At 36.2% G+C, this 12,684-nt stretch overlaps 1 protein-coding gene across 6 annotated transcripts in view; it reads left to right on the top strand.

Moving 5' to 3' along the window:
• Positions 1 to 12,684, top strand: part of USP32 (ubiquitin specific peptidase 32) — a 237,081-nt gene that overhangs the window by 88,432 nt on the left and 135,965 nt on the right. The window lies entirely within an intron of this gene.

Here is a 12,684-nt window from a genome sequence, read left to right as displayed (position 1 = left end):
TGAGAGAGGTAGAAGCAGGCTTCCTCTGAGCAGGAAGCCTGATGCGGGGCTCTATCTCAGGACAGACACTTAACAAAGGCAAACGCTTAACAACTGAGCTACCCAGGCACCCCCATAATTCACCATTCTTAATTAGTGACAGTTTTTTTTTCTTTTTTTAAAAAACGATTTTATTTATTTATTTGACAGACAGAGATCATAAGTAGGCAGAGAGAGAGAGGTAGGCTCCCTGCTGAGCAGAGAGCTTGATCCCAGGACCCAGACATCATGACCTGAGCTGAAGACAGGCTTAACTCACTGAGCCACCCAGGTGCCCCATAGTGACAGTTTCAATTTCTAACATGGGTTGTGTGCTTTTAAACCTGTGGTTTACATAATACAGAGTTTACATTTCTAAATTTTATCTTTTTTTTTTGGTGGGAATATATATGTTGCATTAATTCTCCTTAATGTATTTGTTTTGTAAAATTATGTACCTCTGCCATTGTTTTGGATTTATGACAAAGTTAACTTTTTTTCTTAATACTATATTGGGTTTTCTTTTTTCAGTGAGTTCTTTTGCCTGTTTCTTTCAATCTTTTTGTCTTAAATGCTTGTATATCAAATTCTGGAATTTATTTTATTTTAGGATATGACTAACAGTGTATGAGATAATATAAATTGGCAGATGAGGAAGGGTCTTCTGAGTCCATAATAATTAAAATATTCCAAATTCAAATATATACTACCTTCAGCCTTTGTCTCCCTTCACCTCCTTTCTTAAAGTCAAAACTGTCAGATTGAATATAATTCATGGTACTGGGAAAAAATTAAGTCAGAATATCTCACTTGTCTTTCTGGATCATATATAAAGATTTACATGTATACATTGAGTTATAAGAGCTCTTTATATATTCTAGATACAAGTCTCTTATAAGATACATGATTTGCAAATATACCCTCCCATTTTGTAGGTTGTCTTTTCACTCTCAAGATGGTACCCTTTGTAACACAAAACTTCTAAACTTTGGTGAAGTCCAACATACTTATTTTTCTTTTTATCATTGTGTTTTATGTATTGTATTTAAGAAATCATGGCCCCTCCCTCCCAAAAAAAGAAAAAAGTAAATAAATCATCGCATAACCCAAGGTCATAAAGATTTATTTTTCTGTTTTTTTCTCTAAGAGTTTCAGCTGTTCAATTTAGGTCTCTTCCATTTTGTATTAATTTTATGTATGGGATAAGGAGTTCAGCTTCATTCTTCTGCAAGTAGTTCTCCAGCTTTTGTACCATTTGTTAAAAAGACTGTTCTTTCCCCGTTGAATTGTCTTGTCACTGTTATTAAAATCGTTGAAAATCAGTTGACCATAAACATAAAGTTTTTATTTCTGGCTCTCAGTTCTTTTCCATTGATATTTGTGTCTCTCTTTGAATCAGTATCACGTTTTCTTGATTACTCTAGTTTTGTAGAAGATTTGAAGTCAAAACATGTTCTTTTTTCTTTTTAAAATTTTATTTTTTTACTAAACAGAGAGCGAGTGGGCACGCCACGCTCTGAAGCATGAGTGAGGGGGAAGCAGAGGGACAAGCAGGCTCCATCCCCTGAGACCCTGAGATCTTGACCTGAGCCACACTCAGGTGCTTTACAGACTGAGCCTCCCAGGTGCCCCCAAAACATGTTATTCTTCTAACTTCCAACTTTAATCTTCTTTTCCAAGTCGTGTCTATTCTAGGTCCTTTGTATTCACATATGAATTTTAGGATCATCTTGTCAATTTATGCAAAAAAAGGCACCTGGGACTTTGATAGGGGATACATAGAATCTGTAAATTGGTTTGGGGAGTATTACCATTTGAACAATATTTTAAGTCTTCTGACTTAACGAAATTAGGAAGTTTTTGCATTTAATTTTTAATTTTTTAAAATGCTTTATAAGGGGTGCCTGGGTGGCTCAGTGGGTTAAGCCGCTGCCTTTGGCTCAGGTCATGATCTCAGGGTCCTGGGATCGAGTCCCGCATCGGGCTCTCTGCTCGGCAGGGAGCCTGCTTCCTCCTCCTCTCTCTCTGCCTGCCTCTCTGCCTGCTTGTGATCTCTCTCTGTCAAATAAATAAATAAAATCTCTAAAAAAAAAATGCTTTATAAGTTTAGTTGTACAACTCAGATGTCTATTGGCTGAACAAAATGTAGTAAATCCATATTAACAGAATATTGTTTGTTAATAAAAGGAATGAAGTTTTTTGATATGTGCATGGACAAACATGCTGAGTCAAAGAAGTCAAACACAGAAGACCCATTTTTAACTCAGTTTTATGAAATGTTAAGAATAGCCAACTCTGTAGAAATGGAAAATATACTTGTTAAAATTCTGGTTGATTTTTTTCTTACTCACGTGTGTAGCAGCTGCATCTTCTTCCTGTGTTCTGCTATTGGAGAGTCAATTCATGCGTCTCGTGTTTTGGAGGAATCTGTCCTTCCTGGGATGCCAAGCTATTTCATTGCCTCTGACAGGCTCAAGAAATATTGTAATATGATAGTTTATTTGGCTTTTTCTGGTTTTTAAGTTAGAAGTAACACTCTTGCGGATACTTTACATTGAAGGTAGAAGTGGAACTCCGTGCAACATCATCTTTATGTGAATCTCTCATAAATTTGATTTCACCCAAAACTGCTTCAGGAATCTTGCTCTGTCCTTTGGACTCTCTGTTAAGAGCCTTCACTAGCTAGAATAATTAAACTAATTATTTTACAAGAGCAATCTTAATGTTAAATTGTAAAGTCCACAATGATAATTTCAAGTTTCAATTCCATTGTAGTTGACACTTTTTTGTGTAAAATCTAGCACTGTGCTAAAACACATGAATTCTGTAAATGCTTTTAGTGATGATATTAACCTTTTTTTGCGATAGTTTTAAAACGCATGATTTCTGTAAATGCTGTTAGTGATGATATTAGCCTTTTTTGCCATTTTATTTACTGACATAGGCTTATTTTAAGTGAGGATGGGTACTAATAGCATGTGGATATTGATTAGTAAGTATAATTCATTGTGTAAATTGTGAAGTATGATAAGGAGCTAATACTTTTATCTTTAATTGATCCCTGGTCTTTTCTCAGGAAAGGAAGTCCTTATAGTTTCTCATACCGTGGTCTCAAAAGGTTGAGTGAACCTCATTTAAGCTCAGTTTTGGAGCAGTTTCAACATTCAGCTTGTGTTTTATTTTAGCTGTCTCTCAAAGATAGATAGACTTTACCAGCTTTTGTGTGTGTTTGGGAATGGGAGAGAATTTATTAGTATAATTCATAGTTGCAGAGACAAAGTTAATTGCTGAAGGAGAAATGCTACATTTTAAATAAAATGGAAGTTATAGGTCTACTCAGGTAGTTTTGAAGCTTGAATTTAGTTTTAATGTGTAGATAGACTCAGAATGGAGGTCTGCATTCTACAGCTTCAGGGAAATAAATTAAATGATTGGATTTATAAATAAAGAGATGGCCTTGTGAGACCTTTCTTAAAATCCTATGGAGAGCTTCAGCCTTAAATTTGGGTGAAGGGGGTCACCCACTCTTGGTGAGATTCTGAAATTAATGTTTTAAGGCACAACTGCATTACTTTAATGCCAGTATCTCTATACGAAAAGCCACAGGAACCGTTTCAGCTGCCAGTTGTGGATAGAGAGAGAACTTCATTCCCTAGTTAATCAGTGTTTTCCTTTAAAGTAAAAGTAATAACATCTTTGAAAAGTAAGGGGAAGGTATTTTTGGAATCTTAGTAGAAAAGGATGATGAATTAAAAAGTAACTTTAGTCCTTAATATGTTAATTAAGAAGCAGTACGAGTTTCTAAATTATTTTCTAGAAGAGAGTCGCTGTATATTTTTAGAGTAAAAGAAAGATTTATTTAGGATTGAACTGAACTCTCATTTTTTTTTTTTTTTAACTTTGTCTGAAGACTTACTGTGATAAATTCTAAGACATTTTGGATAAGGAATAAAAACTCATGACAGTTTACAAGTTTTGGAATTTAAGCATTGATTTCATTTGTCTCATTGTTTCTAGAATAGATTAGTGTAATTAATATTTTGATGCAATTCTGATCTTGCTTGTAATATAACCATGTATTATTTGAGTAGAATATCAGATGAATAGAATTTGAGGGCCTTGAGATAACAAAGTCAAATGAAGTATGGGATAAGTAAATGAAAAATGTGTAATACTTGAAATTGGCCTTTTCTGAACCAAGACCACTAACTCTTAATAATCCAGTGCTTCTTTTGGGTGCCACCCATCCCCCAACTCCTCTCCTCCCAAAGAAATTCTAATAACATAATATTTCCATATAGTATTAATTTGTAATCACTTCCTATTATTTTCACATTCACTTAAAAGTAGTTTTCAGGGGCGCCTGGGTGGCTCAGTGAGTTAAGCCTCTGCCTTTGGCTTGGGTCATGATCTCAGGGGCCTGGAATCGAGTCCCGCATCGGGCCCTCTGCTCTGCAGGGAGTCTGCTTCCTCCTCTCCCTCTCTCTGCCTGCCTGTCTGCCTGCTTGTGATCTCTGTCTGTCAAATAAATAAATAAAACCTTTAAAAAAAATTAAAAGTAGTTTTCACCATTTACAAAATCGGCTAGGCAAGTGAATTTGGAATAGCTACTCATTAACTTTTTTTTTTTTTTTTTTTTAAACGAAAAATTCTTAAATCTCTATCTCAGGATTTATGTCGATTCTGGATGACTGTTGAATATAGTAGTACCGTTCCACCTTTCTCTTTACAGCTGCCGCTGACAGTTTCAGCTCACATTGTTTTTCTCCCATTCCTTACAGGTACTAAAGCCTGCCTCTGCTATGTAACAACATTTTATGAAGTGACGGCTTGTTCATTTAAATCTTGTCTCTGAACCAAGTTGCAGTTCTTGATGGGCCGACTTCATGACTTTTAAAAAATATGCCCCAGAGTGCTGTGCGTATAGTGTAAACTTAATGAGCATTTATTAATGCTTTTTTAAAAGTAGTTATAGATAGGGACACGTGGGTGGCTCAGTGGGTTAAAGCCTCTGCCTTCGGCTCAGGTCATGGTCCCAGGGTCCTGGGTCCAACCCCACATCGGGCCCTCTGCTCAGCAGGGAGCCTGCTTCCTCCTCTCTCTCTGCCTGCTTCTCTCTGATCTCCATCTGTCAAATAAATAAACAAAATCTTAAAAAAAAAGTAGTTATATATATATATATATATGTATATATATATATATATATATAAAATATTATATTATTCTGCAAAATCCTATTACAAGAATGACCAGGGGCACCTGGGTGCCTCAGTGGGTTAAGCCTCTGCCTTCGGCTTAGGTCATGATCTTGGGGTCCTGGGATCGAGCCCCATAATGGGCTCTCTGCCTGGCAGGGAGCCTGCTTCCCCCCCGCCCTGCCTCCTCTCTGCCTACTTGTGATCTTTCCCTCTGTCAAATAAGTTTAAAAAATCTTAAAAAAAAAAAAAAGAATGACCAGAAAACCAATATTTGTGAAGTCAATTAGCTTTGCTAATTTTTGCAATCTTTGAACATTTAACCTTTTCCAAATTAGAGGAAAATGCACATGTTAAGTGAAAGCAATCTTAGAGCCTAAAGTGTTTACAGAGATAGTGATCAACATGTAAAAACAGTTGATTAGTAGAGTATTTTCCACTAGTGGTGGTAAATTTACACTGAAGTGTTCATATTCATTTAGATGCCCCTTGGGACTGGGGACGTAGTTATTGTATAGTCAAGGTTTAGGGGGACTGACCACAGAATTATGATTAGTATTTGTTTTTTTGTTAGTTGATCTGTATTACTTAGTACATTCCTTTATGTTGGATTTACTAGAATGATGGCTAACAACTTTCTTGAGAACGCTAGTCATTGATTGTTAGTGCTAGGTGCTACAGATCATTGACTTTTGTGATATCCAAAATAATTGCTTATATCAGCCAGAGAAGAGTAGCTAACTGTGTAACATTTATTACTGTAAATCCTGATCTTGACATTATAAGCTGACAGGAGAACACTAGGTAGGATACTGGTTTAAAATCTTTCTCTGTAAGCAGAATCTGTAAAACGTTCACCAAACTTGATTTTAATTGCACTGGTTTGTTCTCAGTGTAATATTTATGCTAGTTCATAAGTTTCATGGTTTTTCAGTATTTCTCTTTGAAAGACTAGACAGAAAAGATACCAAGAATTTTATTAGGTGAAAATATTAACAGAATATTCTACCCACTTGTAAAATTATGTATGGACTTAAAAAAAATGCATTATTGTCTTTATGGTTCTTTTTTTAAAATTAAAAAAAAATTTTTTTTATGTCTTTATGGGTCTTAACTGCCAAGTTTTACTCTAGAGTGATTTTTAAATAGCTTCATAAACTATTGAGAAACAGTTTATAGGAGTGCCTGGGTGGCTTATTCAGTTGAGTGTCCAATTCTTGATTTTGGCTCAGGTCATAATTTCAGGACCTTGAGTTTGAGGCTGCAGTGGGGAGTCTCTTGAGGATTCTCTTCCTCTCCCTGTATGCATCAGCTTGTGTGTGTGCACATGCTTGCTCTCAATCTCTCTCTCACTCTCTCTCAAATAAATAAATAAATATTTAAAAAAAAGTTTATAGAAGAACTGACATGTCATTAAGCATAATGGAATTAGTGAACTTCTTATATAAAGCATTATATCAAGTACATTGTGTAAATTACGAATGTTGTAAATTGTATTGCATATGTCAGAGAAGTTACTTATATTAGAACTAAAAAATACTTTTACAGAAAATAACTTACACATAATCACTCAAATCCTTGATGTATTAACTGAGCTACCGATATGACTGGTGTAATTGGTGAAAATAATCAGTATCCTGTTAAAGTCAGTCTTGTTAAACACATCTGTCCAATAGCATCTTCCTTAATTGGCGTAATAAAGGTAAAATAAGGTTAATTTAATTTATAACTATGTTAAAAACTCTGCAAAAATTTAGCTGATAAGATTTAGCTAGGTTTGACTATAGAAATCATAAAATTTAGGGCGCCTGGGTGGCTCAGTTGTTAAGCATCTGCCTTTGGCTCAGGTAATGATCCTGGGGTCCTGGGATCAAGCCCCACATTGGGCTCCCTGCTCCGTGGGAAGCCTGCTTCTCACTCTCCCACTCCCCCTGCTTGTGTTCCCTCTCTGTTGTGTCTGTCTCTGTCAAAGAAATGAATAAACTCTTTAAAAAATTTTTATAAAATAGAAAAATCTTAACATTCATATAAAAATAATTCTAGGGGAGCCTGGTTGGCAGTCGTTAAGTGTCTGCCTTCAGCTCAGGTCATGATCCCAATGTCCTGGGATTGAGCCCCACATGCCAGAGAGCCCGTTTCTCCCTCTCCTACTCCCCCTGCTTGTGTTCCCTCTCTTGCTGTTTGTCTGTCAAATAACTAAATAAAATCTTTAAAAAACAATAATTCTAAATGGTGGGAAAAGCAACTAGTATTTGCTAAACTTGAGTGAATATAGAGGGAGACATCTGAATTCTTAACTTTTTCCCCTTTCTCCCCAGGCCCATAGATGGAATAAAAATAGGCTTATTTTACTGAGGAGCTGCCTAATAAAATTGTCACAGAAATGGAACCATTTTGTTTGCCTTGTATATGGTTGCTATTATCTTCTAAGACTTTCTTCTTTGACTACTGTGAGTAACTACATTCAGTATTTAGATTAAAATGTAGGACCCTGAGATCATGACCTGAGCCGAAGGCAGATGCCTAACAACTGACTGAGTCAACCAGACATCCCATCCATGGGAATGCTTTAAAGAAATTTTGTCCTGTATTTGTAGCTGCTAAAAGTTAGATAATTGAAGTTTTTAATTCTTTTTTTCCCCCCAGTGATGATATACTACTGAAATACATCTCTTCATTGGGTAGTCTTTCCATGACATTCTTTCCTTTAAAATAGAAGCATATTAAAAATATCTGTTCTGTTCATCATAAATACAGTAAAATGTATTCACAATGAAGATTTTCTTTTAACTACTTTGAAAAATTGTACTTGATGACTCAGCAGTAAAAAGGAAGATGTAAAAAAAGGAAGATCTATTGATATAAGCAAAAACATGAACGAATTTCAGAATCACTGTGCTAAGTGAAAGAATCCAAGTAAAAATAGAATATATGCTTATGATTTCATTCATGTAAAATTCTAGAAGTTGCAAAGTTCTCTATCTTGAAAGGAAGCTTACTGGGTGTTGGTGGTGCACGGGGAAGAGGGAGAGAGATTACAGAGGGACATGAGGACAGTTTGGAGTTTACTAGTTTTTTTGATTGTGGCGATAGTTTCAGAGGTATGACATGCCATTACAAAACTGGTCATTTGTATACTTTAAATATGTGCAGTTTATTTAAAAATGGGACTAATAAAAACATTTGCAGTTTATTGTACCTCAGTTATCCCTCAAAAACTTTGTTAAACATTTAATTGGATTTTCAGAAAGAATACTAATACTACTTGGAAAAGAGAGCCTGAAATATAAAAATTGACTCCCTTTCAGTTAGGATATTTGGGTTTTAGTTTTAACTGATTAATTTTTTTTTTTAAGATTTTATTTATTTATTTGACAGACAGAGATCACAAGTAGGCAGAGAGGCAGGCAGAGGGAGAGAGGGGAGAGCAGGCTGCCTGCTGAGCAGAGAGCTGGATGCAGGGCCCGATCTCAGGACCCTGGGTTCATGACCTGAGCCGAAGGCAGAGGCTTTAACCCACTGAGCCACCCAGGTGCCCCCTAACTGATTAATTTATTTCAAGGTCTTTTCCTAGTCACTTAAGCTCTGAGGCAAAAGAACTTCCAAACCTTTGATCACAGTGGTTGTAGGAATTAGGTGTATGAACAGCTTGATTGTAATTAGAAAAGTTAGAAATGCAGTTAAATTTATGTTTTAGTGGTCTTTGAAATCAGCCTGGAATGGAGTAGGAAAGGATGTGGGCTAGGTTAGGCTGGGAAGGTTGAGGCAGTGAAAGGGAAGACTTCTCAATGATAAATTTGGAACTCTGCCTTTTCACTCTTGATTTGAAGTTACATATTGAGTTAAACGTGTAGAAAATTGAAGTTAAAAGCAAGGAGATTCCAGATTGAGATTGTTAGAAATAGAAGGTCCAGGATAATCAGTATCTAAGAAAAGTAAGGATAATAAGGTAGGACAGGGAGCCAGTTGTGAGGACAAGGATCCAATCTTAGTATCATGCATTAAGGTGTGAAAACATGAAGAAGAAAAGCCTCCATAGGCAGAATTCAGAGACACTGACTCCAAGGAGAGCAGTTTTGACTTGAAACCTTGTGGTTGAACCTGAAGCTTCTGGTTTAACAGAAGTTTTGAAGCTTCTTCAAAGCACCTGTGGATTTAAGGAGACTGCAGCTTCTTTATTGGGATGGGACTAGATCAGGGACAGACACTTGCTTTAAAGGAAGCTAGTAGGGTGGCTGGGGGCTCAGTGGGTTAAGCCTCTGCCTTCAGCTCAGGTCATGGTCTCAGGGTCCTGAGATTGAGGCCCACATTGGGCTCTCTGCTCAGCAGGGATCCTGCTTCCCCCTCTCTGTCTGCCTCTCTCCCTACTTGTGATCTCTCTCTCTCTGTCAAATAAATGGGTAAAATCTTAAAAAAAAAAAAAAATAAAGGAAGCTAGTTAGTGGATGGGAAGTTACAACCCAGAATTTCAAAGAAATTAGTTAATTATTTTAAACCACTCCCAAGCTAATTGAGAGAGTATACTAATAATTTACCTCACTAATGTCTAGTGACACTGTAGTTTATACTCTGAGTATGACATGTCATTGTGTATTTGAATACACTTAAATAGACAAGATATCTAGAGATGAGAAAAGAGGTAGAGACCGAATCTCAGAACTTGCTTTTTGGTGTGGTACAAGCAGGAAGTTACCTGAGACAGGCAGAATTAGTAATCTGGTTTGTCCAGTTAATCCTAGGATTAGTTATCAGTTGGACAGTCCATCAGATGTAAATAAGTAATGTATAGAGGTATCCTGGGTTATTTTGTTTTGGCAAGGCTTCTTTGCTTTTGTGCTTGAGGAAGGGAGAGAAGTAATATGGAGTATTCTACTCTCTAAATTTAAGAAGAGTATTAGTAACTTTCTTGTGGACTCTGGTGTTACATAAACACTTTATGATACGGGTTTATGTTTAGCATCTAGAACCGTTTTCTGTGGGATAGATACCTGATGCAGGCTTATGAAGCTCTAGGACAGTTCTTACGTGAAAAAAATAGGGGTTATGGGATAAATATAGTAAGATATACTTCAGAACAGAGCCAATGGCATGTTTTAATTTTTTTCTGAAAATAGTATTTAATTTTTTTCCCTTTAACAGATTTAGCAGCTGATTCTTTAACAATAAAATAATATGGGAGGATAGTAATCTACATAAAGAAAATTTCTGTCTCTTAAAATGTCTTTTTTTTCCATTTTTTATTTTTTAAAGATTTTACTTATTTGTTTGACAGATAGAAATCACAAGTAGGCAGAGAGGCAGGCACAGAGGGAGGAGGAAGCAGGCTCTCCGCTAAGCAGAGAGCCCAATGCGGGGCTTGATCCCAGGACCCTGGGATCATGACCTGAGCCAAAGGCAGAGGCTTTAACCCATTGAGCCCCCCAGGCACCTCTAGAATGTCCTCTTTTATGACACTTGGTAGGTCTTTTTGGGGAAATAGGACTTAAATTATAGATTATTTTATCCTATGTGCATGAATTTTCCTTTGATGATTCTTTGGAGGAGCCTCAAACAGATAGGTGATGTACAGAGTTTCTCATACTGAGAGGTCTGAGAATTGCATGTGACCACAAGCATTAAGTCTCAGTAGAATGAGAAAGTAAACCATGGTGTCCAGTATGGACTCCCAAATCAAATTACAAGAGCAGATGATCTGAAATGCAAGTTTTGATTTATGATTGATCATTAATATCTTAGAAAAAGTTGAGGTTCTATTACTAAGGAAGGAAAGAAAATGGATATTGTGTAGACTTCTAACGGTTTCTGCCACTAACTATCTCACACAAGCTGTATTATGATCCAGAGTGAGTAGCAACAGGAATTTATTTAAATAGATTAGACAGTATTGTGGAGGCAGGTCATTCTTGTATAAATGTAAATTTTATTTAATAAAATTGCCTTTTGGGACACCTGAGTGGTTCAGTAGGTTAAGTGTCTGCCTTCGGCTCAAGTCATGATCCCTAGGTCCTGGGATCAAGTTCCATATTCGGCTCCTTGCTTGGTAAGGAACCTGCTTCTCCCTTTGCCTGCTGCTTCCCCTCCTTGTGCTCTCGCTCGCTCTCTGTGTCTGACAAATAAAATATTTTATATTAAAAAAAGAAAATTGCCTTTTGAAAAATGTATGCAGTGAATGTTCCAGTTATATTATTTAAATTGAATTATAGTGCTCTTGTTTTCAGTTGCTCTGTATTATTGTTTTGAAAGAGTAGGCAATGTATGCTGAAGGCACACTATTTGAAACTTACAGAAGTATTTTTAATGAAAAGTAAAATGAACCTTCTCCATCTTATCCCTATGACCTAGAGTCCTTTCATAGCAGCAACCAGTTATCCTGTTCTGCAAATAAAGTTTGGGTTTTTTTTTTTTTTTTTTTTTTTTTTTAGAGATTTTATTTATTTATTTGAGAAAGAGAGAGAAGAGAACATGAGCGGGGAGGAGAGAAGGAGGCTCCCACTGAGCAGGGAACACAATGTGGGGCTTGATCCCAGGACTCTGGGATCATTACCTGAGCCAAAGGCAGACTTTGAATGACTGAGCCACCAGGCACACCACAAATAAAGTTTTTAAATTATCTTTTTTATCATAGTGATATATGCACGTGGTCATAGCAGAATCAGAAAGAGCTAGTGAAAGACAAGAATCCCCCAACTACTCAATCTCAAGTGTTATGATTATGTAAAATTTTTTTTGCAACATGTTATGCTACAATTTTTTTTAATTTTTAAAATTTTTTTGTTTTTTCCCTGGGGTTAACATTTTCCTTATTTTTTCATTTGCTCAGTTTTCATACCTGTGGCTAAATCATCCCAAACATTCCAACAACTTTTTAGTGTAATTTTTCATGAGTCAAAGGCTAATTTTTAAAAAAGATTTTATTTATTTATTTGATAGAATGACCGCAGGAGCAGGAACACAAGCAGGGGGAATGGAACACAAAGCAGGAAGCCTGATATGGGGCTCCATCCCAGGACCCTGGGATCATGACCTGAGCCCAAGGGAGATGCTTAACCATCTGAGCCACCCAGGCACCCCTCAAAGGCTAATTTTTTACACTGAGCTTCTAAATGTATGTGTAAATATTTTAGTTGTGATACATGCATAAATATGTCATATATATCTGTCTTTCTATTTATTTTTATATCAGGCTGTCTTTCTATCCTTTTATATTCATGAGCTTTTATACTTTCTGGGCTTCTGTATCTTAACTGTGAATAAAAAAACTGATTCAGGATTTAATTAGTAAGTTTTCTTTATTTGCTGTTGAAGTAATGTGGGACATTAAGATAAAATATAGGTGGTGAAATGGGGGTGAATTTTTATCACATCATTTGCATATTGCTAAATTACCATTAATAACAACAGTGGGAAAATACTACATAAAAAATTCCATCTGTGTGAAGCACTTGACCTCAGAGGAAAGAGAAAGGCTTAA

This window comes from Mustela nivalis (genome assembly GCF_964662115.1).
Source record: "Mustela nivalis genome assembly, chromosome: 17".
Lineage (NCBI taxonomy): Eukaryota > Metazoa > Chordata > Mammalia > Carnivora > Mustelidae > Mustela > Mustela nivalis.
The sequence above is the reverse complement of the archived record's forward strand: the minus strand, read 5'-3'. Positions and strand labels throughout refer to the sequence as shown.